The 25,567-nt window shown below is 37.5% G+C and overlaps 1 protein-coding gene across 1 annotated transcript in view; it reads left to right on the forward strand.

Moving 5' to 3' along the window:
• The window catches only part of RAPGEF4 (Rap guanine nucleotide exchange factor 4), a 253,176-nt gene that overhangs the window by 122,839 nt on the left and 104,770 nt on the right, over window positions 1–25,567 (forward strand). The window lies entirely within an intron of this gene.

A 25,567-nucleotide genomic window follows, 5' to 3' on the forward strand; every position in this document is an offset into this window, starting at 1 on the left:
AAAGGTTATTCTAGGGACAAACAGTATAATTGATAAGTGTTTTCTTTTTCCCGTGATGCATACGTGGCAGTAGAGAAAACCACTAGTTTAACGGCACATAGAAAATTAGCTGTTTTTCCTTAGGAGGAATACAAAATAGGAGATTTCAGGCCAGTTGATTTTATAATTGTATCCAAGTGCATTTAGAAGTCAGTATTTCTCTTTGAAGTCGAAAATAATGAATTGCTCTATTTGGTCAGGGCAAACAGGTAAGAGAGTAGGTGCTTTAGGATAAACCTGTCACCAAGAACCAGTGCCAGTAGGTGCTTTAGGATAAACCTGTCACCAAGAACCAGTGCCAAGTACTCCTTCTAAGGCTGGTAGTGGTGTAGTGGCATTGTCTTTGCATGCAAATAATAATGATATTAACTGGAATCTAAATTTAGACAACAGCATGGAAGGGTTAATACGGAAGTGTGTAGGGATTAATCTGAAGTGGTGCTTGGTGGCTCTCAATTGTATTGACTTGTCATTGTGTTCCTCAGTTGCTGTACCCAAGTGACAGTGTTACAGAACTGTCTCCCTTTTCTGTCCTTTCCCTGCTATTTCGGGCCCGGTGTCTGTGGTAATTTCAGACTATTTCTGTATTGCTTTTCAGAGGTCTGACTCTAGCTTTCTTTAGGTCCTCCTGCTTTCATAGTGTTGGTTTTAAAGGGCTGGTTGGGAATTCTGGTCCACTGCTATACCACTACAAATTTGGGTTCAAGACCTAGCAGTGTCACTTGAAATGTCACACCAAATCCTCGTTGACTTGGTTCAGCAAAGGACTTCAGTTCCTAGCTGTGGGACTTTGCGCAAGCCACTTGACTTCTCTAAACATCCTTGCCTCGTCTTTAAAATGTGGGTGTTGATTGTGACTACCTTAAGAGGCCATCGTGAGTACTGAGTGAGATAATCTGTGGAAAGCATGGAGAGTCATACAACAGAGCTCAGTAAAGATGAGGACTGTTGCAATAATTATTATTTTATCAAGTCTTGTATCATTTTCTAGCTGTCTTTTCTCCTCTGAAAAATGCCCTACCCCTTATAAAGTAACTGTCCTTTTACATGTTATGGCTCTCCTTAACCTTGAAGGACATTTGATCTGGTCCAAAAGCATCTATAGTGACATTTGGTCCATGCCAAAAGGTCCTTGATATTTGTCCTGTCCAAAACCATTTGTCATGGACCAAATATGCTTATGAACTTTTTGGATACAACCAAATTTCAAGGACCTTTTGATGTGGACCAGATATCCAATGGACGTTTTGGACATGATCAAATGTCTACTAACCCTCCTTAAGATGTGTTTGTTCAGTGAACCTTTGTAATGGTATTTTGCTATTTAAAAAATGTATCTTTGTATGTTGAGTAAAGCTGTAGATGATCAGGTTCATGGAGAGTCTAAAACCATAGGCTTTAGATGCTAAAGTAACTGATCTTAGCACCATTTTGGACATGGATGTCCCAAAGCACGCTGTAACAAATAATACATGGATCATTAGCCAAATAAAGATGATAAAAGGGCCTGGTGCTTCCTCATCAGGGGACTGTCAGTGGTGTGGAGAGCACACACAGAATGGCCAGGCCCCAGGAGGTCTCAAATGTTCTAAGCTTCAAAAGGATGCTCTGTCTCTCTTAGGCACCTGGTGACCTTTAGGTTGGACCTCCCCACAGTAGAACGACAGATACAACGTTCTAATCAGAAAGCCTGCCAGCTGTCATGTAGCTCACTTCATGACAAAAGAGGAGTTTGAAGTTTGCAGAAAGTCAGATACAATGAATTTAACAGCGTCTTGCCCTCAGAGATTTAGGGGGCTGGCCAGCCTGTCTCCCCAATAACTAGTCATAGTATATACTTACTTGTATTCGTTTGGGTCATTCTATGTCAAACTCACTAGCAAGAGGAAGCATACTTTTCCTCTGTCAGCAAGTAGAGTGGATATAACGTCACCACATGCTATTAGGAAAGCTCTCCAATGCCATCAGTCAAAATAAAGCAAATGAGATGAAAGACATTCATGAGTAGAGTTGAAGCTCTAGAAAGATAAAAAGCCTAAGAGCCTTAAAGTGGTGTTAATGTTAATTGAATTTTTTCCTTTATAAGACACAAGTTGGGGACTTCCCTGGTGGCGCAGTGGTTAAGAATCCGCCTGCCAATGCAGGGGACATGGGTTCGAGCCCTGGTCCAGGACGATCCCACATGCCGAGGAGCGGCTGAGCCCACGCGTCACAATTACTGAGCCTGCGCTCTAGAGCCCGTGAGCCACAACTACTGAGCCTGCGTGTCACAACTACTGAAGCCCATGCGCCTAGAGCCCGTGCTCCACAACAAGAGGAGCTACTACAATGAGAAGCCTGCGCACCGCAACAAAGAGTAGCCCCCACTCGCCGCAACTAGAGAAAGCCTGCGTGCAGCAATGAAGACCCAACACAGCCAAAAATAAATAAGTAAAATAAATAAATATATTTAAAAAAAAACAAAAGCAAAAACAAGCAATACAGAAATGTCTTACTTTAAAAAGAAAAAGAGACAAGTTGTGTTAGGATGATTTCTTTCATCCTTTACCTTCTTTAACTACATGCTGGGCAATATTATATTCCCTTTATGTTTCTCTAAATAGCAATAATATGCCTGTGGACTGAAACAAAAGCACTTAGACTATTGTCTCAGTGTCCAAACAGATTCTTTATGGAAAGAATAAATTCTTTTTTCTAGCTCTACTCCTGATTTTGTTAATCACCATGTTTAGCTTTCAATCAAATATGCAAACGTCAGTAAATGGTGTTTTTAGCTGCCTTGCCAGCTATATTTTATTTCCAGACCGAGCCTTACCTTTCATAAAAAGAACTTTCTTTTCATAAATTGCACTTCCATAGAAACAAATAGGTTGGCAGTTAACTTGCTGGATTATTTTGTCTACTACTTATTATAATTCATAGGGACATCATTCAACTTTAGATGACACAGGATACTGGAACCTGTAAAATAATTGATAAAAGTGTTAGAAAAATTAACATTGAACCAATAAAGCAAGAAGACCGTTTTGTCAAGGTTGCAGTTGTTTGGGCTTGTTGGTTTTATAGATTCTTCTCTTTGATCTGTTTAAATTTTATTTTATTTTTCTGTCTCCGATCAGTGGCATACCTGACTGACCATGTTTAACACAGAACATAAAAATCGCAATGAAAAGGACGCTTTCTAGTTGAATGTTACGGTTGCCCTTTGACGGAATGAGCTTGTCTATGATATTTTGCTGCGTAGATAGACTTTGTTGCTTGCCGTGCTCCATTGTTTTGAGAGGCAACTGCTAAGGAGTTTTGTAGTTTTAGAAGTTTATACGTTTCTTCCTCAGTGTGGAAGGAGCCAGAAAATAGACTCAGGGAGATAGCAAAAGAATCCCATTCTCTGATTTACAAACATCTTGTTTCCAAAAGGGTCATTTGAGGTCTTCATCTTTTAGGCAGTGATAACGTTGACACAGTGTGATTAGTAAGCTTCTTGTGAAATACGCAAGGATACGTCCCCAGTGTAAAGGACTGTCAACTCAGAGCCCAGAGGTTTCCCAAGCACTGGAAGAGCTGATGCTAGATGCTAATAACAAGCAAGACTGGGGGTTTTGTAAAGCTAGTTGGTTGGTCTCCTTTTAAGATTACTTAAATCTTCCCAAACTTTTAAAAAATCATGGGTTATTTATATGAAGAATAATTTTTGGAAATTATTATAAAGACATAAGGTTTTAAATGGCAAATGGTAAGGACATGGTTTACAGGCTTTGTGAAAATTCTCATTAAGGAGAGAGCAATAATAAGTAATTACTAGGGTCAATAGGTTAGCAATTTTAGGAATTTTTAGGGACTATAGTAACATTTATCCCTATTGTTGCTCTTTTTCAAGGTTAGAGAAAACAGATTAGAATATTTTCCACCAATTAAATGATGATGTCTTATTTTACCATTGTAGGTTGGCTATGATTCTGGGTCAGATGAAGAAAAAGGAAATTGTGTATCCTTATAGAGACTTAAAATATTAAAAAAAAAAAAAAAAAAACTAGAAAACTCCATAAAACTCGGTAAAACCTTTCAACTCCAGCTTTCAAATTGAATTCAAACCAACAGTTTATGTTGGAACACAGTTTTTAAAATCCTACTTTAAAACGTGACTGGTAGGCGTCCAGAGCTGATTGGGACATCCTGGCCAGCGTTCACAGCTTTACCCCAGCAGCCATTTCCCTCTGGTCTAGGGTGAGAATGTTTTAACCAGCACCGTCACCACACCGAAGCAACACACATGTGACTGGCTGAGGGTACGAAGCTCTACACAGGAGAGCAAACCAACCAAACGCTTGAAGGCAGAAAATCCTGAGCTGCTCGTTTTCATTTGAAGGACAAGTTGCTTATCACCCAAGAGAAGATTAGATTTAGCAGTGTTGCTGGCCCGAAATTACGCGTTTGTAGCGTGTAAATACTCATTCCTTAGCTGGCCCATTAGAACGTGTAGCTCAGCAAGCCAAGACTGACTTTGCCCCACCTCCCGGGAAAAAACAGCCTGTTAATGTCGATGGTGCCAAGGACAACTTCAACTCTTGGTCTCTGAAGAAATGTTTGTTTTTACGTTTGTGAATTATGCATTTTATGGGGCAAGAGACCCTTGCTGAATTTCTTTCTGCTTTTTATTCCATCCCTTCCTCTCCTCATATAAAAGCTGGCCTGTGCCATCTCTCTCTAGCTTCTGCAGTGGCATACTGATTGAATTTTTTTTCTCTCTTTTAAAAATTTTATTGGAGCATAGTTGATTTACAAAGCTGTGTTAGTTTCAGGTATACAGCAAAGTGACTCAGTTATAAATATACATATATTCATTCTTGTTTAGATTCTTCTATCGGTTATCACTGAATATTGAGTAGAGCTCCCTGTGCGATACAGTAGGTCCTTGTTGGTTATCTGTCTTATATATAGTAGTGTGTGTACGTTCATCCCAAGCCCCTGATTTATCCCTCCCCGCCACGTTCCCCCTCTGGTAACCTTAAGTTTGTTTTTTATATCTGTAAGTCTGTTTCTGTTTCTGATTGAATTTTTACGATGATGTGTGCTTGACCTTCATCTACATAGTAAATAGTAAGTGCAGGGAACTCTCTGAACATCTGACCTTCTGTTGTCAATTATGCCATGTGTTTGTTGCCTCTGAATGTTCTTCGGCAGTGTTCGCAGGCCCCGCAAGCCGTGAGTTTGCTTGACGAAAGGGCACCTATCGGGGTGTATTGGGGTGGTGGTTCGCAAATATATTTTAGAGTTATTTTTATAATATTACAAATTATATTTGGTGACTGATTCAGTGTTCTAATGTTGGTGACTGATTCAGTGTTCTAATGTCAGTGTCTCTACATTTTTAGGAGGAGAGCCTTTGAGTATTGCTGCCATGCTGATCTAGGGCTGCCGCTGAGTTAACCACATAACCTTGCTTTGAATATGTTCTCAGTGTTTTCTGTAGTCAGAATTTGACTTGGGCAAGATATCACAGAGAACCTGGGTAGTGTTTAATGGTTAAAAATAATAATCATAAAAGAAATGATATTCCCCAGTCTCTCTAGCCAGCAGCCTCTCCCTGCTCTCACTTTAACAAATGCCACGGCCTTGAGGTGAGGCTGTTCACTATTGGCATTCCTGCTGAGAATTAGTTCCACTCTCAGCAGGGCCAGGAACTTAATGTCATGTTGATAGTAAGACACTACACTGCTGATTCCAGAGTTATGGGAGAGTACACTGCTGTCTTCAGAAATATTTTGTTCTGTGCTGCAGGCAATTATGTTCATCACCAGTCACTTGGCGCTGCTAGCATGTTATCTTGATTGACTGTAGGAATAAAATATATAGTATCGTTTATGTTTGATGTGTTTGAATGTTTATTGTCCTTGTTTTGACAAATTGAAACCAAATTATTTGCAAAATACATCTTAGGTTTAGGAGAGAAAATTGTAGTGTTCTTAGACTGGATAAATTAATCCAGTGATTACATGTCATTTAGGATTTGGATTCTTTTCTAATAATTCGGTGTCAAGACCGCCCTGAGTCCATAGATATTAAAATATTCTATAGTTGTTCTCTTTACCTTTCGGTAAAATTACATTATAGATAGATGCACATATACACACCCATGTGTACATGTATGGACACATGCAGATGTATATATAAATTTATATTTAACCATTTTCATTCTTTAGAATTTCCAGAAAAGAAAATCGTAACACCAACTTTTTGTAATATGATCAGGCTTTGTTCAGAATTCTTATTGCCAGTTTTTATAAATGTTCAAGTTCTCTCCAGCTTTGTTTTATTTTCTGTTTTCCTTCAGTCAAAGAATGATTCAGAAGTACCCGTAGAATGTGCTGTCTAGTTGCTTGAAAACCTTTAATCGAATGCATATGTATTGATGGATCCCAGGCGCCACGTGGAGCCATGAAAATAGTGTAGCACCTTCAGGGAGTTGCAGCCGGGGATGGAAGCAGACGTGTGAACACAAGCCAGCACACTGCAGCGCTGTGGCACGTGTGGTCTGGAGGCCGTGGCATGACCGTGTGGCCTTAGAGGCTCTGCGGGCTTGAGTTAAGTCCAGCTCTGCCGCTTACTAACCATGTGAAGGTGGACAAGTTAGTTAACCTCTTACTCCTCTGTTTCCCCAGCTACGGGGTAAGAGTAACAGTAGTGTGGGAGTAGTGGCATAGCGGTGGAAGCCGAGGGGCCTGCCAGGAGGATTAGTGAGATGAGGCAGGCCAAGTGCCAGTGCTGGCACCCCTACATACTCTCAGGAGGCACACATGGGGCTGTGTGGTTCTCAGGAGAAGGGGAGGGGCTCAGAGAAGCCCTCCCGGAAGAGGAGGAAATGCCTCTGTGCGCTTTTGATGGAACGTAGATGTTACCCAGGTGGAAGGGAAAAGGAGAACGATGCATGAACAAAGGAACAGAGTACCAGAGCTTTTCAAAACCTTTCAAAATAAAAAACTTTTCATTATTTTGGACTCTACTTGCTAGGAGCCCTTGCAAAGTTGTCAAAATCTGACTTCTAAGCATCAGGCATTTCAGGGTTCCAACAAAACACCCTTTTTTTTTCGTTAACTAAAGGTTGATCTGTTTTGAATGCAGATGGGGAATTAGCTTGAATTTCCCCCTATTTGTACATCCCAATATCATGCCTTCCTTTTAAAAATGACAGATCTGGAGCTGATGCCTTTGAAGCCTATTGTTCACTCTGATCTCCAGCTCCTTTTCTGCTATAATTGCCCAGTCAGTGCTCTCTGATTTCTGTGGTTCTCCTTTGTTTTTTTTCCCCCTTCTCTTGAATGAATCACTCTGCAAAGCTTTCTATTGAATTTTGACCTCTTTTTCCTTTTCCATTTGTCAAGGTTATTTTAAATTTCATTCCAGTTTTCCTAAGTGCCAGCCACCCCACCCAACTGGGTGTCATTGTCAAATTTAATAAGAATGCTTTTGATTCCATAGTCAAGGCTTTAATCAACATGTTAAAGCTAGCAGCATTCAGCAGAGGACCTAACCTTGTGGAATTTAATCTGGTTTCTGCTCATTTATTTGCATACATGATAAAATTATCCCATCCGGACACGAAAAAGAAACTTAGGAAAACATACTGTGAAAATACCCCGTAAAACAGGTGCTAAGCCATTAAATTCACTTCCGTCCGACTTTCTACCTATTCGTAATTTGACAGAAAAGGAAGATGAGAATTTTATTTCTGTCTCAGAATATACTAATATGACTGGATTCAATACATATTCATTGTTATAGTCTGTGTCCCCAGAGGTGCATCAGCTTCTGTCCCTGACACTTAATAGCCAGCAACACTGAACAAGTCTTAGCGCTCTGACCCTCAGTTTCCTCATCGATAAAATGGTGATTTCCCCAGTGAACCACAGCAAAAGGATTGTTAGGAGATCAAATAAGGTAAAGCAGGGGGGAAATTCCCAAACTTTACACTGCTCCCAAACATAAAACACTACATTAAGCTTCCCTGGAGCTTCATTCCAAAGGAGATCACACCCTTGTTGGTAACCTCAGTCCAGGGATATTATCCTAGACTGGGGATCTCTGAGGCTGTCCAGGAGGTTCTGGTTTAGGAGGAGATTGGGTCTGGGAAACCTTATAAAAGCTTGCGTCCTATTAGGACTTGGTCCCGTGCTCAATTCTGGGAAGACAGCAAGATGCCAAATGAAAAGTCATTCATCTTAATGTCCTTGTAACTTAGCTCAGCTAAGAGAATGAACAATTCCCAAGTCACACCAAGCACTGATTTGGTGCTGTAATTTGATAGCCCAATCCCAGACAAAGTGAGGAAACCACACCCAAAGTTGACTACAAAGACGGATGGGGTAGAGAGTAAGAGCTGTAAGAGAGTAAAGAAGATAAGCTGGAGAAGGCACCTGGCTCGTTTGGGGGCCCAGCAGAGAATCATGGATGTCATCATGGCAGTCCACCCTGCACCTTCTAGTTTTAGGGTATGTGAGCTTTTTTAATATTATATTAACAAATTCTTCTATTTAAATTTTCAAAGCATTGCAATGTACAACTACCTAGTAAAGGAATTTGTAACATATTGCAAAAATGGCTGTGTCATTCAACAAGATATTCTTGTGACTGAAACCGGTAATGGTCCCTTCCGCTACACACACCCGTCCCCTGTTCCCCCAGCTTTATGTTTTCTTTTTGGTGTCTGGTATGTTCAGAAAAACACTTGGGCTCCCTCTGGTGGCCATTCCAGTGTTTCTACATGTCTAACCTTACAGCTGAAGTTTTTAGTTACATGGCGCAAAATGTTTGGATGAAAGTGGAAATATTAATAATAAATTTTATTTTCTTTTGTAAGATGACTGGTACTTGGGAACCTCTGAATTATCCAAAATATCCAACTCATTCATTCATTCATTCATTCATTTATCCATTCATATATCTTCCAATCTAATATGTTGTTGATAATTTCACTTTACTAAATGAAGGGGCATCTGATCTGCAAGTCCATAGAAAGATATTAAGTCCCAATCCTGTAAGTCAAACAGCTTTCCCCAAGAAGTGATTCTATTAACTAGCAAGTTTTTATAGAATGCTTACTGTGTATTAGCCCAGAGTTGGACATTATGGGAAATATTTTGTTACTCATCATTTTAAAAATATATGAATAAACTCTTCTGTGACAGTTGGCAATGTTATATTACTTCTTTTTCTCCTTTAAACTATATTCCCATTCTATTTGCCACATAGAATTTTATCCTATTGTAATGAATCTTTGTCCAGACCTGATTACTTTTAAATTACGACAATGTATTAGTCAATATACAGATTTAGCTACAGTAACAAAGACCCAAACATAAGTGTCTTAAATAAAACGGAAGATAATCTTCCTTCGTGTTAAGTGTCCAAATGTGAGCTGGGCAGGGTTAACGTGGCACCTCCAAGTTGTAATGTATTTTTACGATTGAAAGTCTCTAATTGATCACACTCTTATACTTTCATGTATCAAAAATAAGTATATATTTAAATCTTAATGTTTTAAAATTTCTAATGACCGTAAGTTTCCTTTAAAATTTTTCTTCTGAGTTGAATGATAGTTAGTAGTAGTATACAATTGTCAAAACAAAATAAATATTTTATATATATTTAGAAATAATTATTAAATATTAAATTATAACTGTAAAGGCATCATTGAATGACTTGGGTGCTTTTTAAAAATGAATTTGTTATCTGTAGGCAGCAGGGGGTTAACATCAGTTCTCCACTTCTTGGTTTTTAGATATGTAAGCACTGGAAAAGCTTGTTCACATAAATCAGCAGATGAGAATGGAAATAGTTTGACATAGCAATGTCACTAAACTCTGACTCCTGAGCAGCTAATGGGGAGAGAGAGATATTGTAGTCACACTGGAGGCTGTGGAAAGTGTTGCATTCTGGGTGGATTTTGAAAATGGAGTCCTAGGATCTTCTGATGAATTAAATGTGAGGTGAGAGAGAAGGAGAGAAGTCAAGGACAACTTAAGGGTTCTTGGCCCAATCACGCAGAAGGATACAGCTCCAACAGCTAAGAAAGGGAAGACTGAGGATGAAGTGAATTTGGACACCTAGTTTGAAGGTCGTTATACTAGACAGTATCCAGGAATGAGGTATGAGTAGGCTTTTGTACTGTACCCCGTCCAGTCAATCGTTAATGATAATAAACATTAGATTAGAGAGTGGTAATGAGATTTGATTTTAGGTATTTATACTGAGTAGTATATGCCTGGGGCATGAAAAAAATTAGAATGTTTCTGAAAGAATTAAATACAAGACAAAAATAAGCAAGAATTTTATTAGGTTTGGCTCCCCCCTTCTGTTATATTTTGTAGATTTTAAGAGAATTTATGTTTGTGAGCAAATTTTGTGTATAACTGCAGGTATCACCTTTCAAATAAAAGGTTAATGAAAAGTTGATTTATAGAATATTTCAGGTAGAAATAGTAAATGAATCAAGCTAACAAAGTGTGACTTAATAGAATCCTCAGGGACCTAGGATGAATAGGTAGAGGCACATTATTTGTAACTTAGCCCACAAATTATTTCTATATGATTTAAATGGCTATGACCTGCTTGAAACAATTTGTTTTCTTAATTAGTTTAATCATTCTCTTTATAGTGTCTTATCCTACTAAATGGGTTAATAACCCTCTTTTTCTTAAATAAATTAAGTTTTCCAGCCAAGCCACAAATTTCCAATTAAGTTTGAAGGAGTGAAGTAATTCCATAATAGGAGAAAAATGATTATATTTAATTCTTTTAAAATCAACTGACATGTATTAAGTGCCCACTATGTGCCGTGCAGATACAAACTTTGGTTCTGGAGCTACAAAGTCCAATAAAACGAATTCTTGACTTCAAAGAGCAAACAGCCTAACAGCTTAAACAGCCTAGGACAGAGACTGGTTAAACGGATAATTATATCAGAATGTGGTACTGAGAGAGACTGGACTTAAGTGCCAAAATACCTCACACATTGTAAGAGCCACGTCACTTGAACCCAAAGGATTTCTGAAAAAAGAAAGTTTCATTATTCACCACCCCTGATGTTTTCCTGATTCAAAAGAATGCAGTTACTAAGTTACTGTATAACTCCAAACTATGGAGGATACAGGGGGCAGAAACCCATTTTAAGCCAGTTCAAAGGCAAAGTCCACAGGAAGAGCTGGTGTGGCGCTGGCCTTGGGCTAATAGAGGCCAAGGGCTCTACTTCCACCTCTCCCCAAGCCTGGAAACATGGTCACCAACTATTCCTGGTTTTTCCCCAGCAGCTACTGTTAGAAAACCTTGGGGAAGGACACGGACTGGTCTAGTGTAGGTCCTGTGGTCCCTCTACCCCAATTCTGAGTCAGTGTGGGTGAGATACCACTGTGGGCTCAGCTCTGACAGTGGGGAGGTCTGGCCCTGGAAGAAGGCAGGACAGGAAATAGTAGCTGTTCACTATTCCTCCCCGGTGACGCACATTCAGCTGACTTCTGAAATATCAGTCTCCCTCCTCTGGTGTACTCAGATAACAGCATAATGCAATCAATATCACATTTGGGGGTTAGTCTTCATCCCTTGTTTATGAAGAAATAGGACAGAAGCAGTTAGGAGAATAATGTTGACATCACATTTTGCAACAGCTTTGATTGCCCTAAGCATTGTGCTTTAAAAACTACATGCATTCCCTTCAATCAGAGTCATAATTTCTTTTTCACTGTCTTCTTAACACGAATGATGTGGAAATTAACAAGATTTGATCTTGTTAAGTCTTTTGAGATACTTAGATGTGGGTTCTGAGCCAGTAGATGATAGCAGCAAGCCTATGTGTCCTAGGATATTACAGGAATTCTTTTTTATCTATTTGGTTTAAAGTCTGTGAGCCAAATTTACATTCAGATGAGTCATTGAAGCTTATATTGTGTGCCTAAAGGGAAATGTTTATGCCAAGAGTCTAAGACGAAGTCCAGCAAGACAGTGGATTTTTAAATCATGGTTATCTTTCCCTGATAATAAGTGTAATAGTACTTCTGTTGAATATTTGGAAACATATAAAACTGTTTTTTAACATCTCCTAAAATGCCACCACCCAGAGCTCTGAGTGTTTCTATATTTAATACATAGAAACAAATTTTAGTTTACACTGTATGTATAGTTTCACATCCTATCTTTTCAGTGAAGTTTTTGAAAGGACTTTAATATTGTCCCAACCATATTGGAGAATGAATTTCCTCTGCAATAATTTTTTTTTTTCAAACAGCCATCAATATCTTTTAAAGTCAGTTTTCACTTCATCCCCTTCCCATTTTTGGAATTATTTTTGGTTACGTTGCTGTTGTTCTTCCTTCATTTCTGATGTTCTCAGTTTCTGACTGGTATCATTTCCTCTCTGACCGAAGAACTTCCTCTAGAAATTCTCGTAAAACGGGTCTGCTGGCTACAAATTCACCAACGCTTTTCTTCGTTTGAGAAGGTCTTTCTTTTACCTTCATTCCTAGAGGATATTTTAAAGGATAGAGAATTATGAATTGACAATTTTTATCTTCTAGCATTTTTATGAGCCAGTATTGATGCATTATTAGTAACGAAAGTCTATTGTTTATTCAGACTTCCTTTGTTTTTACGTAGTATCCTTTTTCTGTTCCTGCACCCCTTCCAGGATATCACTTCATATTTAGTGGTCCTGTCTCCTTAGACTCCTTTGGTTGTTCCAGTTCCTCAGACTTTCCTTGTTGTTGACGAACTGGACAATTTGAGGGATACTGGTCAGGTCTTTAGGAGAATGTTCCTCACTTGTGATTTGTCTGATATTTTTTCAAGATCAGACTCAGATTATAGGTTTTCTGGGAAAGACAACAGATGTACCATTTTCATCACACCATATCAAGAATATATACTGTCAAGGTGATTTATCGTTGTTAACATTGACTTTGATTATTTGGTTAAGGTAGTATTTTCCAAGTTTCTCTACTGTAAAGTCATCCCCTTTCCAGACTGAACTCTTTGAGAGGAAGTCACTGTGCACAGCCCACACTTGAGAAGGGAGTTATGCTCTACCTCCTTGATAGCAGATATCTACATAAATCATTTGAAATTCTTCTCATGGGAGATTGTCTCTTCTACCACATTTATTTATTTATTTATTTATTCAACTGTTTTTCATATCAGCATAGACTCAAAGGTATTTATTTTATATTTTGAGTTGTAAGCCAATATTATTTGTTTTCTTAGTCAAGTTGTTCCAGCATTGGCCACTGGTAGCTCTTTAAGTTGGCTCCTGTGTTTCATTGATATATTCCATAATCGTGTTTCGTTTTGGTTTATATTTTTGGACATTTTTTGACACAACTAGATGCTTGTATATTCCCTGTCCCCATCTTAGCAGTAGCCATTTTGTCAAGGATCCTTTGTTCCTTTTATCGAAGATCTTGGTATTAGAAACCAAGATCTGGGTGGTATGTGTGCTTGTTACTACTGAGATGTTATTGCTTCTAAGCCCTCTCAGCTAAAAGAGCAAGGAAATATATGTGGGTATACTAACTTGTGCATAATGCATATCTATAAATACATATATATATACACACATCTATCTGTATCTATATTTAGCCAAGTATGAGTTCATACCGATTCCTCTAACTGTAATCCACTACCAAATGGATCATTCTAGCCTTTTCTTCTTGCTTGTTTGAAACTTCTCACTCTAACATTGAGAAATTTGACTTGTACCATCTGTCATCTATTTAATTGTCTAATTCCAGCATGTATGTATCGTGGTTTTGATTACCTGTACCCCTATGAGAAACAAACTTTATCAGTTAGAATGGAGTACTTATGTATAGTGTTTTGCCTTTAGTCTTACAGACTGCTCATTTCTAAAACTATCTAAGTCAGCACCTTCCCTACCTCCCTCACCCTACTCCCTCCATGGAGGTTATTTCATACATTTGTAATACAATCAAATTCTTTTGTCACAGTCTGCATTCCATCCTGGGATCCCTAACCTCCTAAATCATAGTTTTAATCTTCATATATTAACTTTCACTCCAGGTGCTAAGTTCTGTGCATTTTGACAAATGCATAATATCATGTATCCACCTTTACAGTATCACAGAACAGTTTCACTGTCCTAAAAATTTGTCTGTGTTTCACCTATCCATCCTTATCTGAAGCCCTGGCAACCACTGGTTTTTTTCTCTCTATAATTCTGCCTTTTTCAGAAAGTCAAATAAATAGTATGTAGGCTGGCTTCTTTCACTTAGAAATGTACATTTAAGATTCAGTGTTTTGCATGGCTTGAGCATTTGTTTTATCACTGAATAGCATTCCATTGTATAGACGTACCACAGTTTGTTTATTCTCCTATTGAAGGACACCTTCGTTGCTTCCATTTCTTGGCAGTTATAAATAAAACTGTCATAAACATGTGTGAGCAGATTTTGTGTGAACATAAATTTTCAAATCAGTTGGGTAAATACTTAAGAGTGCAATTGCTGGATTGTACTGTCAGACTATATTTAGCTTTGTAAGAAACTGCCAAACTGTCTTCCAAAGCAGCTGTACCATTTTGCATCCCCACTAACAATGGATGATAGTTACTTTGCTCTGCATCTTCACCAGCAATTGGTATTGTCTGTTTTCTGTATTTTAGCCATTCTAATATAGGAATGTAGTGGTATCTCATTCTTGTTTTGATTTTCATTTTCCTCCTGACAAATGATGTTGAGCAACTCTTCATATGCTGTTTGCCATCTGTATATCTTCTTTGTTGAGACATCTGTTAAGATCTTTTGCCCATTGTATTTTTTCAAGCTTTTTAAATTGAAGTATAGTTAATTTATAATGTGTTAGTTTCAAGTGTACAGTAAAGTAATTCAGTTAGATATATATATATGTATCTATAGGTACATATGTACACATATATTCTTTTCCATTATAGGTTATTACAAGTTATTGAATATAGTTCTCTGTGCTATACAATAGGTCCTTGTTGTTTATATATTAAATATATAGTAGTTTGTATCTGTTAATCCCTAACTCCTGACTTATCCCATCCCCCTTCCCTTTTGGTAATCATAGGATTGTTTTCTATGTCTGAGAGTCTGTTTCTGTTTTGTAGATAAGGTCATTTGTATCCTTTTTTAGATTCCACAAATAAGTGATATCATATGATATTTGTCTTTGTATGACTTACTTCATTTAGTATGATAATCTCTAGGTCCATCCATGTTGTTGCAAATGACATTATTTCATTCAGTTTTATGGCTGAGTAATATCCATTTTATATAGGTACCACATCTGCTTTATCCATTCATCTGTTGATGGACATTTAGGTTGCTTCCATGTCTTGGCTATTGTAAACAGTGCTTCGATGAACATTGGGGTGCATATATCTTTTCTAATTAGAGTTTTCGTCTTTTCCAGATACCTGCCCAAGAGTGGAATTGCTGGATCAGATGGTAGCTCTATTTGTAGCTTTTTAAGGAACCTCCATACTGTTCTCCATAGTGGCAGTAGCAATTTACATTCCCACCAACAGTGTAGGAGGGTTCCCTTTTCTCCACACCCTCTCAGCATTTATTGTTTGTAGACTTTTTGATTGTTGCCATTCTGACCAGTGTGAGGTGATACCTTATTGTAGTTTTTGATTTACATTTCTGTAATAATTAGTGATGATGAGCATCTTTTCATGTGCCTCTTGTCCACCTGTATGCCTTGATTGGAGAAATGTCTATTTAGGTCTTCTGCCCATTTTTTGATTGGGTTATTTGGTTTTTGGTATTGAGTTGTTTGAGCTGTTTGTGTGTTTTGGAAATTAAGCCCTTCTTGGTTGCATTGTTAGCAAATATTTTCTCCCAGTCCATAGGTTGTCTTCGTTTTGTTTACAATTTCCTTTGCTGTGCAAAAGCTTATAAATTTGATTTAGGTCCTCTTTGTTTATTTTTGCTTTTATTTCTTTTGCTTTGGGAGACTGACCTAAGAAAACATTGCTGCAATTTATGTCAGAGAATGTTTTTCCTATGTTCTCTTCTAGGAGTTTTCTGGTGTCATGTCTTTAAGTTTTTAAGCCATTTTGAGTTTATTTTTGTGTGTGGTATGAGGGAGTGTTCTAATTTCATTGATGTACATGTGGCTGTCCAACTTTCCCAACACCACTTGCTGAAGAGACTGTCTTTTCTCCATTGTATATTCTTGCCTTCTTTGTCAAAGATTAATTGACCGTGGGTGTGTGGGTTTATTTCTACGCCCTGTATTCTGTTCCATTGATCCATATGTCTGTTTTTGTGCCAATACCATGCTGTTTTCATTACTGTAGTTTTGTAGTATTATCTGAAGTCTGGGAGGGGTATGTCTCCAGCTTGGTTCTTTTTCCTCAGGATTGCTTTGGCAATTCTGGGTCTTTTGTGGTTTCATATAAATTTTAGGATTATTTGTTCTAGTTCTGTGAAAAATTCCATGGGTAATTTGATAGGGATTGCATTAAATCTGTAGATTGCTCTGGGTAGTATGGCCATTTTAACAGTATTAATTCTTCCACCCAAGAGCATGGAATATCTTTCCATTTCTTTGAATCATCTTCAGTTTCCTTTATCAATGTTTTATAGTTTTCGGCATATAATTCTTTCACCTCCTTGGTCAGGTTTATTCCTAGGTATTTTTTTGTTGTGATTTTTTTTTAATTTTTGAATTTTATTTTATTTATTTTTTTATACAGCAGGTTCTTATTAGTTATCCATTTTATATATATTAGTGTATACATGTCAATCCCAATCTCCCAATTCATCACACTACCAGCACCACCACCACCCCGCCACTTTCCCTCCTTGGTGTCCATATGTTTGTTCTCTACATCTGTTTGATATGATTTTAAAAGGGATTTTTTTTTTTATTTTCTCTTTCTGATATTTCATTATTAGTGTAAAGAAATGCAACTGATTTCTGTATGTTAATCTTCTATCCTGCTACCTTGCTGAATTCATTTATCACTTCTCATAGTTTTTGTGTGGAGTTTTTAGGGTTTTCTGTATAGAGTATCATGTCATCTGCATATAATGACAATTTTACCTCTTCCCTTCCAATTTGTATGCTTTTTCTTTCTTTTTCTTGTCTGATTGCTATGGCTAGGACTTCCAAAACTATGTTGAATAGACGTGTTGAGAGTAGGCATCCTTGTCTTGTTCCAGATTTTAGTAGGAAGGCTTACAGCTTTTCACCGCTGAGTATTATGCTGGCTGGCTATGGGTTTGTCATAAATAACTTTTATTATATTGAGATGTTCCCTCTATACCTATTTTGGTGAGAGTTTTTATCATAAGTGGACGTTGAATTTTATCAAATGGTTTTTCTGCACCTCTTCAGATGATTGTGTCATTTTTGTCTTTTCTTTTGTTGATGTGGTGTAATTGACTTATGTATGTTGAACCATCCTTGTGACCCATCCTTGTGATGAATCCAACCTGATCATTGTGTATGATCCCTCTGTGTGTTGTTGGATTCAGTTTGCCAATATTTTGTTGAGGATTTTTCTGTTTTTGGTAGTGTCTTTGTCTGGTTTTGGTATCAGGGTAATGGTGGCTTTGTAGAATGACTTTGGGAGTGTTCCCTCTGCTTCAGTCTTTTGGAAGAGTTTGAGAAGGATTGGTATAAGTTCTTCTTTGTATGTTTGGTAGCATTCCCCAGTGAAACCATCTGGTTCTGGACTTTTGTGTGCAGAGAGGTTTTGTTATTTTTACAGATTCCATTTCACTTCTACCGATTGGTCTGTTCAAAGAATCTGTTTCTTCTTCCAATCCATGAACATGGAATATTTCTCCACTTATTTAGATCTTCTTTGATTTCTTTCGCTCATGTTTTGTAGTTTTCTGCATACATATCCTGTACATATTGTGTTAGATTTATGCCTAAGTATTTCAATTTTCTTTTGTTGCTATTGTAAGAGGTATTTTTTACATTTCAAATTCCAATTGTTTATTACTGGTATATAGAAAAGCAGTTGTTATTTATTTATGACCTTATATCCTATGATCTTGCTATACTCACTTATTAGTTCTAGGAGTTCTTTTGTAGATTCTTTGTGATTTTCTGCATAGAACAATCATGCTGTCTGCAAATAAAGACTTTTATTTCTTTCTCTCCAACCTGAGTAACTTTTATTTATTTTTCTTATTGCACTAACTAGGATTCCCACTATGATGTTGAGTAGGAGTGAGAAAGGATGTCCTTGCTATTAGATTTTTAGTATAATCATTTTTACCACGTATTTTAACTCTTCCATGAAACATTATTTGTAATGGCTACAAAATATCCCCCAATTCTGATACATCATCACTTATTTTTAACCATTTGTATAATGTTGCATATTTTGGTTGTTTCTAACTTCTCTATTCTTTAGTTTTCTTTAAAATAAAGAAGAAAAGTGTCCACCTCATGAAGTTATTGTGGAAAGTAAATAATCCATGGAAAGTTCTTATTGCCTTGTCTGACAAAAATAAGCACTTGACAAAATGCTTTTTTGGTTATAAGTATTATTGAGGCTTATGAAAAATAAAGGATTAGGAGAGCTAGGGTAGAAACTGTGTTTACGGGCAGAGATTTCTCTTTATACGCCTGTGGAAGCTGTATTATGGAAATATACCAGAGGAGTAAACAGACAAGGAGGCTGGAACCAGACTACTTGAGTTCAGATGCTGGCTCTGCCACATCCTAGTTATGTGGCCTTGAGCAATTTACTTAACCTCTCTAAGACTCAGGTTCATCATCTAAAAAATGGGTTGATAACAATAGCACCTACCTCCTAAGTTTGTTGTGAGGTTTAAATTAGAACACGCGTATAAAGTTTTCACAGCACGGTACGTGGCACACAGTGTGCATTCAACAAATGTTTTATTCTTTTGATCATAAACAAGTTAATTTGCCTCATTTATATCTCTAATATATTTTTTAATTCTGTTAGCCCAAACTCATAACCACCATCTTCTTTCCCTCTTTCTAACATCAAGATTTAAGGACCACATTCACATTTTGTGCTAAAGAAGATAGTATTTTTGCTACTTTCCTTTTTCCAACTGGTCCCTCCTTTTTTTTTAGCCTTCGTTATTTCAACAGTTCAATTTAAGTACGCTATGCCAGCTGCTGTGGTTGGCACTGGGGCACCAGGGGGAATAAAACAAACATGGCCCTCCCTGTTAGACCTTATAGTCTGGTAAAAATGTCAGATAGTAAACAAGTAATTACAACTGTACCCTGTGCTACTAAAGGAAGTGCAGGATGCCCTAAAGCGGCACTGGCACATAGACATATGAGTCACGTATGTAATTCTAAACTTTTCTACATTTTAAAAAGTAAAAAGAAAAAGGTAAGATTAATTTTAATAATTTATTTAGCCCAATAAATCTAAAATATTCCCATTTCAACATATTACCAATATAATACATTATTACCAATATATTTTACTTTTTTTATTCTTGTACTTCATCTTCAGACTCCAGCATGTATTTCCCACATCTCAATTCAGACTAGCCACATTTCAAGTGCTCCATGGTCACATCTGGCTAGTGGCTAGCATATTGGACATTGCAGCTCTAGCAACAGATGCTAGAGCCTGGTACATTTTGCTGAGACTTGAAGGATGAGGACATCAGGAAAAGGGAGAGGAATACATGTTATAAGCAGAGGGAACAGATTGGGCAAAATCTGTAAAACAAAAGAGTTTGGCATATTTGAGGGACTGGAAAACATTCTGAGCAAAAAGAAGGAGAATGGAAAATGAGGCTGGAGAGGTAGGCAGGGGTGAAATTATGAAGAGCCTTTTGAATAGTGTTAAGAAGTTTGGATTTGTTCCAAGAAGAATGGGAAACTACTGAAGGGTTTTAAATAGAAAAACGGCATGATCAGATTGGCTCTTTTTAAAAATGAGCCTTACTCCAGAGGAAAGAAGGACAAGGACATTATCCATAGAAGGCAGAATAGCGTTGGGGTTAACTAGAGGATTCAGGTACCAAAGCTGCCACCTGCCAGCCATGTGACCCAAGATAGGAGACTTGACCTTCTGTAGTCTCAGTTTCCTCATCTGTGAAATGGGAATAATACAAGTACCTCATCAAAGGGTTGTTGTGAGTGTTCAGTAAGATAAACCATGTGAACCACTTAGCATACAGCACTTAATAAATATTTGTTCTTATCCTCTCCTGAGACCAGAATAGTCCCTTATAGGATGAATTTGCAAACCTTCCTTCTTCCTCTTCTTTTCTGGAATCCTATTCTGAAGCACCTTAAACATATGAGATGAGGAAAGAAGGGAACAACTTCCCCTACCCGACAACCCAAATCAGACAGGAAAACCACTTTCACTATCTTGTCCTTCACTCCAGTTTGTGTGTGCTTTGATATTCTGAGAACAGTTTTTATAAGAACTATGTAGTCTTAGAGTTTTCTCTGCTCTGTATCTTCATAAAGAATCCCACATGTTCCTTCTTTAAAGATACGGTAAGATCACTGAGGTGTAAACTCCTAATGATAGAATAAGTCAGAAAAAGCAATGATGTTACCAACTGATAACAGACCATTTATTTATGGTGTTTTCAGGTGTAGCGAATCATCCAGGGCATTTTACTTGCAAAGTTTTGAAATAAGATATTTTAATACAAAGATTAAATCGCATGGAGAAGTGCTTCCCTCACTTCTAGCCAAAACATGAACATCTGAAGCTGTCTCCTTCACCTTCCTCCCCATTCGTGGTACTACACCCTCACCTGCATTCTGGAGAGAACCCCACTGTGTAAAAAGAATGAAATTTTTGGTTCTCAAAATTTTTCAGGTTTTAAGCAGTAAGACACTAACATATTAAAAGTTTACTCTTTATTTGGAAAGGAGGTTTACTTTAAAATGCAGCCTGTCATTTTTTTAAATTTTTAAGCTGCACAAAGCAGAGATTTGTAGTGTTTCCAGTGCCAGATAGAGGTAGAGACAAGAAAATAGGTAAGCAGTGGAGTGTTATTATCTTGGGTGGGTGCCCAGAGAGGGGTGTAGCACCACTACCTCAGATAGTGACTACCTTCCTCCACTTAGGCTGTTTCTGTTTCATGGCTGCAGACCCAACCCTTCCAGAATCTGGAGCCTCATGTAATTGAAACAGATGGGAGCAAGATACTTGGTACTTTCTCTGAAAACAGCCTGTTAATCACCAAATCTTATAATGATTAACCCCAGTCTGGCTGAACGCTTTAATCAAGGGGCTGTTGGAGCTTTGTGATATGCAGCCGAACGTTTCTCCTTTCTTGAAGAGATACTGTGAAAATCTGTCCTGAGGGTGAGCTAGAATCGTCATCTTATTTCTCCCCCAAAATTATGTCCACAGTTTTAAGTTTCTAGTCAATAAAAGAACACAATAACATTTGATTCCTTCTCATTGTACTTGCAGATGTTTCAAGTATTTCTAAAGCCTTTCAAATTCCTTTGAATAAAAAACCACGACCCAGAGGTAGAAATGCAACGTTTCTAAAGTATGCTTAAGGCTCCATCAGCTTATTATACCTTATAATACCTTATTATACCTTATAATACCTTATTATACCTTATAATAGTAAGGCCTTAAAATTTGGGTTTTTTTCTTCTTAGGCACACTCTAGGGAATTAGAAAATACAGAAAGGGGAATAAAGAAAAATATAAGTGCAATCAAATTTTAGAAGTTTAATATATCACACTACTTATTTCTTTGGCCTTTCAGGATATGCACTTTTCATATCTAATTGAAAACATCATCTGCATCAGAGCAACTTGGTTTAAAAAAAAAAAAAGATGGCTGGGTTTGGGGAACCTGGTTTACGAGCCAGATGTGAAATGAGTTTGATGTCTAATGTAGTATGCTACTTTTCTGCCTTGTTTTCATATTTTATATGATATGCCTTTTAGGCCTTTGATCATTTTTGTTTTGAAGAGCTTTGTAAAGGCTTAATTCTTGAGAACATTAATAGGTTTTTGCTATTATAGGAATTTTGCATAACATAGACCCACTATATTGCTGTTCTCAGGTTCCTGAGTCCCTAAAGAGTATCAAAATCATTTGAATGCTCTTGTCCTGTATTGGTACTAAGACTGTATTTATTGTAGCTTTAGCCTACTAGGTTGTTTGAGGCAGAAAAAAAATATCTTAAATTTCCAGACAAATACACCTACATGCAGAAGACCTACAAAAGTCAACTGAGTGCATGATTTCCATTTCAAACTGAAGGATAAAGAACTCTTTTTCTCATGGTAATTATCTTACATTTCCCAACTGGGAGTTACTATGTTATTAAAATTATGGCTTAGGGCATTTTGCAAAGCATGCATCTTAAACTTAGGAAAATGAATTTGTTTTCCTGTTGGAAATTTTTGTCTTAATTGATTAATTTGTTCCACATTAATATTTGTTATTCTTAGTACAAAAGCCAATGGCTATATTCAAGAGGCCAATGATAGACCATTTTTCTAAGAGTTTATCCAGAAGTTTATCCAGAAATGTCCTATCCAAAGTTACCTTCAGACCTACAAAAACAAACCCAAAACAATTAAGAAAATGGTCATAGGAACATACATGTGAATGGAACTTAAATGTGAATGGATTAAATGCTCCAACCAAAAGACACAGGCTTGCTGAATGGATACAAAAACAAGACCCATATATATGTTGTCTACGAGAGACCCACTTCAGACCTAGGGACACATACTGAAAGTGAGGGGATGGAAAAAGATATTCCATGAAAATGGAATGTTCATGCCCTGGTCCAGGAGGATCCCACATGATGCGGAGCGGCTGGGCCCATGAGCCATGGCCGCTGAGTCTGTGCGTCCGGAGCCTGTGCGTCCGGAGCCTGTGCTCTGCGACAGGAGAGGCCGCAGCAGTGAGAGGCCCGTGTACCGGGGAAAACAAAAAAAAAAAAACAAAAAATTACCATAGAATCCAGCAATCCCACTCCTGGGCATATACACAGAGAAAACCATAATTCAAAAAGACACATGCACCCCAATATTCATTGCAGCATTTTTACAATAGCCAGGTCATGGAAGCAACCTAAATGCCCATCGACAGACGAATGGTTAAAGAAGATGTGGTACATGTATACAATGGAATATTATTCTGCCATAAAGAGGAGCGAAATTGGGTCATTTGCTGAGACATGGATGGATCTAGAGACTGTCTTACAGAGTGAAGTAAGTCAGAAAGAGAAAAACAAATATTGTATATTAACGCATATATGTGGAACCTAGAAACATGGTACAGATGAACCAGTTTGCAGGGCAGAAATTGAGACACAGATGTAGAGAACAAACGTATGGACACCAAAGGGGGAAAATGGCGGGGGTGGGGTGGGGGTGGTGTGATGAATTGGGTGATTGGGATTGACATGTATGCACTGATGTGTACAAAATTGATGACTAATAAGAACCTGCTGTATTAAAAAATAAATTTAAAAACTTTTTTTAAAAACCAAAGTTACCTTCAATGCAAGCTTAACAATTTGTCAACCTGTGGCAAGAACCATGACCTAGGTATTCTACCTCTGGGAATTGGTTCTAAGAAAATAACTCCAAATATGAGTGAGTGAGGGGAACTTTTTGCCAAAATCCTAGGGCACTCAGAATACCTTGAACTCCTTTGTCTGTGGTTTTGGCTCCAGCCTAGAGTGCCATTCTGATTGCTCTCTACCCATCAAATCCTCCTAAAGACTTTATTCAAATCCCACCTCTTCTGGAGAGGCTTCCTTGAGTCACCCTGAGCAACTTTTGCCCTCTGTCTCCATAAAATACCTATGTATATAGGGTTCAGCTAAATATGATTTTCATCCATTTGTGCCCATTGACAATGGATGCACCAGACATCTGTCTGACTTTGTGAAACCTACCTGCTCGTTTATCAGTGCTGACACTGACAAATGGGTAATGAGGACCTGGAAAAGTATATGCATTTCCTGACTGTTTGTTACCTTAACTTTAAAAAGTCCTTTGTACAAATGGGACCTAGTTAAACTTAAAAGCTTTGCACAGCAAAGGAAATCACTGACAAAACGGAAAGACAACCTACTGAATGGGAGAAAATATTTGCAAATGATATGACCGATAAGAGGTTAATATCCAATATATATAAGCAGCTCTTACAACTCAAAAACAAACAACCCAACTGAAAAATGAGCAGAAGACCTGAATAGGCATTTTTCCAAAGACATGCAGATGGCCAACAGGCACCTGAAGAGATGCTCAGCATCACTGATCATCAGGAAAATGCACATCAAAACCACAATGAGATATCACCTCACACCTGTCAAAAGCTATCAAAAAGAACACAAATGACAAATGTTGGCAAGGATGTGGAGAAAAGGGAACCCTCATACACTGTTGGTGGAAATGTAAATTGATGCAACAACTGTGGAAAACACTATGGAGGTTTCTCAAAAAACTAAAAGAACTACCATATGAGCCAGCAGTTCCACTCCTGGGTATATATCCAAAAAACCAAAAACACTAATTTGAAAAGATACATGCACCCCTATGTTCAGGACGGGAATAAAGACACAGACCTACTAGAGAGTGGACTTGAGGACATGGGGAAGGAGAGAGGTAAGCTGGGATGGAGTTAAGAGTGGCATGGACATATATACACTACCAAATATAAAACCTATAGCTAGTGGGAAGCAGCCGCATAGCACAGGGAGATCAGCTCGGTGCTTTGTGACCACCTGGAGGGGTGGGATAGGGAGGGTGGGAGGGAGGGAAATGCAAGAGGGAAGAGATATGGGAACATATGTATATGTATAACTGATTCACTTTCTTATAAAGCAGAAACTAACACACGATTGTAACCAATTATACTCCAATAAAGATGTTAAAAAAAAATAAGCTTCAAGGATATATTGTACAACACAGGGAATATTTTTAACTATAAATGGAGTGTAACCTTTAAAAATTATGAATCACTATATTGTACAGCTGTAACTTATATAATATTGTACATCAACTATACTTCAATTTAAAAAAGTAACCAGAAAAAAATCCATTGTAGAGTTTCCACAACATGTAACATTAAATGTGTGTCTGTTATTTTGAATTTTATGCATTACCTAAAAGAATTTGTGAAAATTTCTGAGACTTTTGACAGAATCAACTTATACCTTCAGAACCCTATATTTGGTTATAGATAACCACTTGTCATTCTCTTAACCGTCAGCTTTTTGGGCTTCTTAAGTGTTATATCTGAGAAGAAGGAGATCATATTGTGTTTACAATGGAATATATGAATAAATAAAGCACACTGATATTTTATTAATACTTACAGTGATCTTCTAGAAGGTGTGCTTCACCAGGTATAGCTAGTATTTAAAACAAATAGCTGTAAAACATTAATTATAGTCTGACTTACTATAATACTTTTTGTTTTGATTTTTCATGTATTTACCTACCTTTGATGGCGTTAATGGTGTCTTAATTAGTAGATACTTGACATTTGCAATCAGTATCCCAAACTTTTCCAGAATCACTAAA

The sequence above is a fragment of the Neophocaena asiaeorientalis genome, unplaced genomic scaffold (genome assembly GCF_003031525.2).
Source record: "Neophocaena asiaeorientalis asiaeorientalis breed wild unplaced genomic scaffold, Neophocaena_asiaeorientalis_V1.1 scaffold96, whole genome shotgun sequence".
NCBI lineage: Eukaryota > Metazoa > Chordata > Mammalia > Artiodactyla > Phocoenidae > Neophocaena > Neophocaena asiaeorientalis.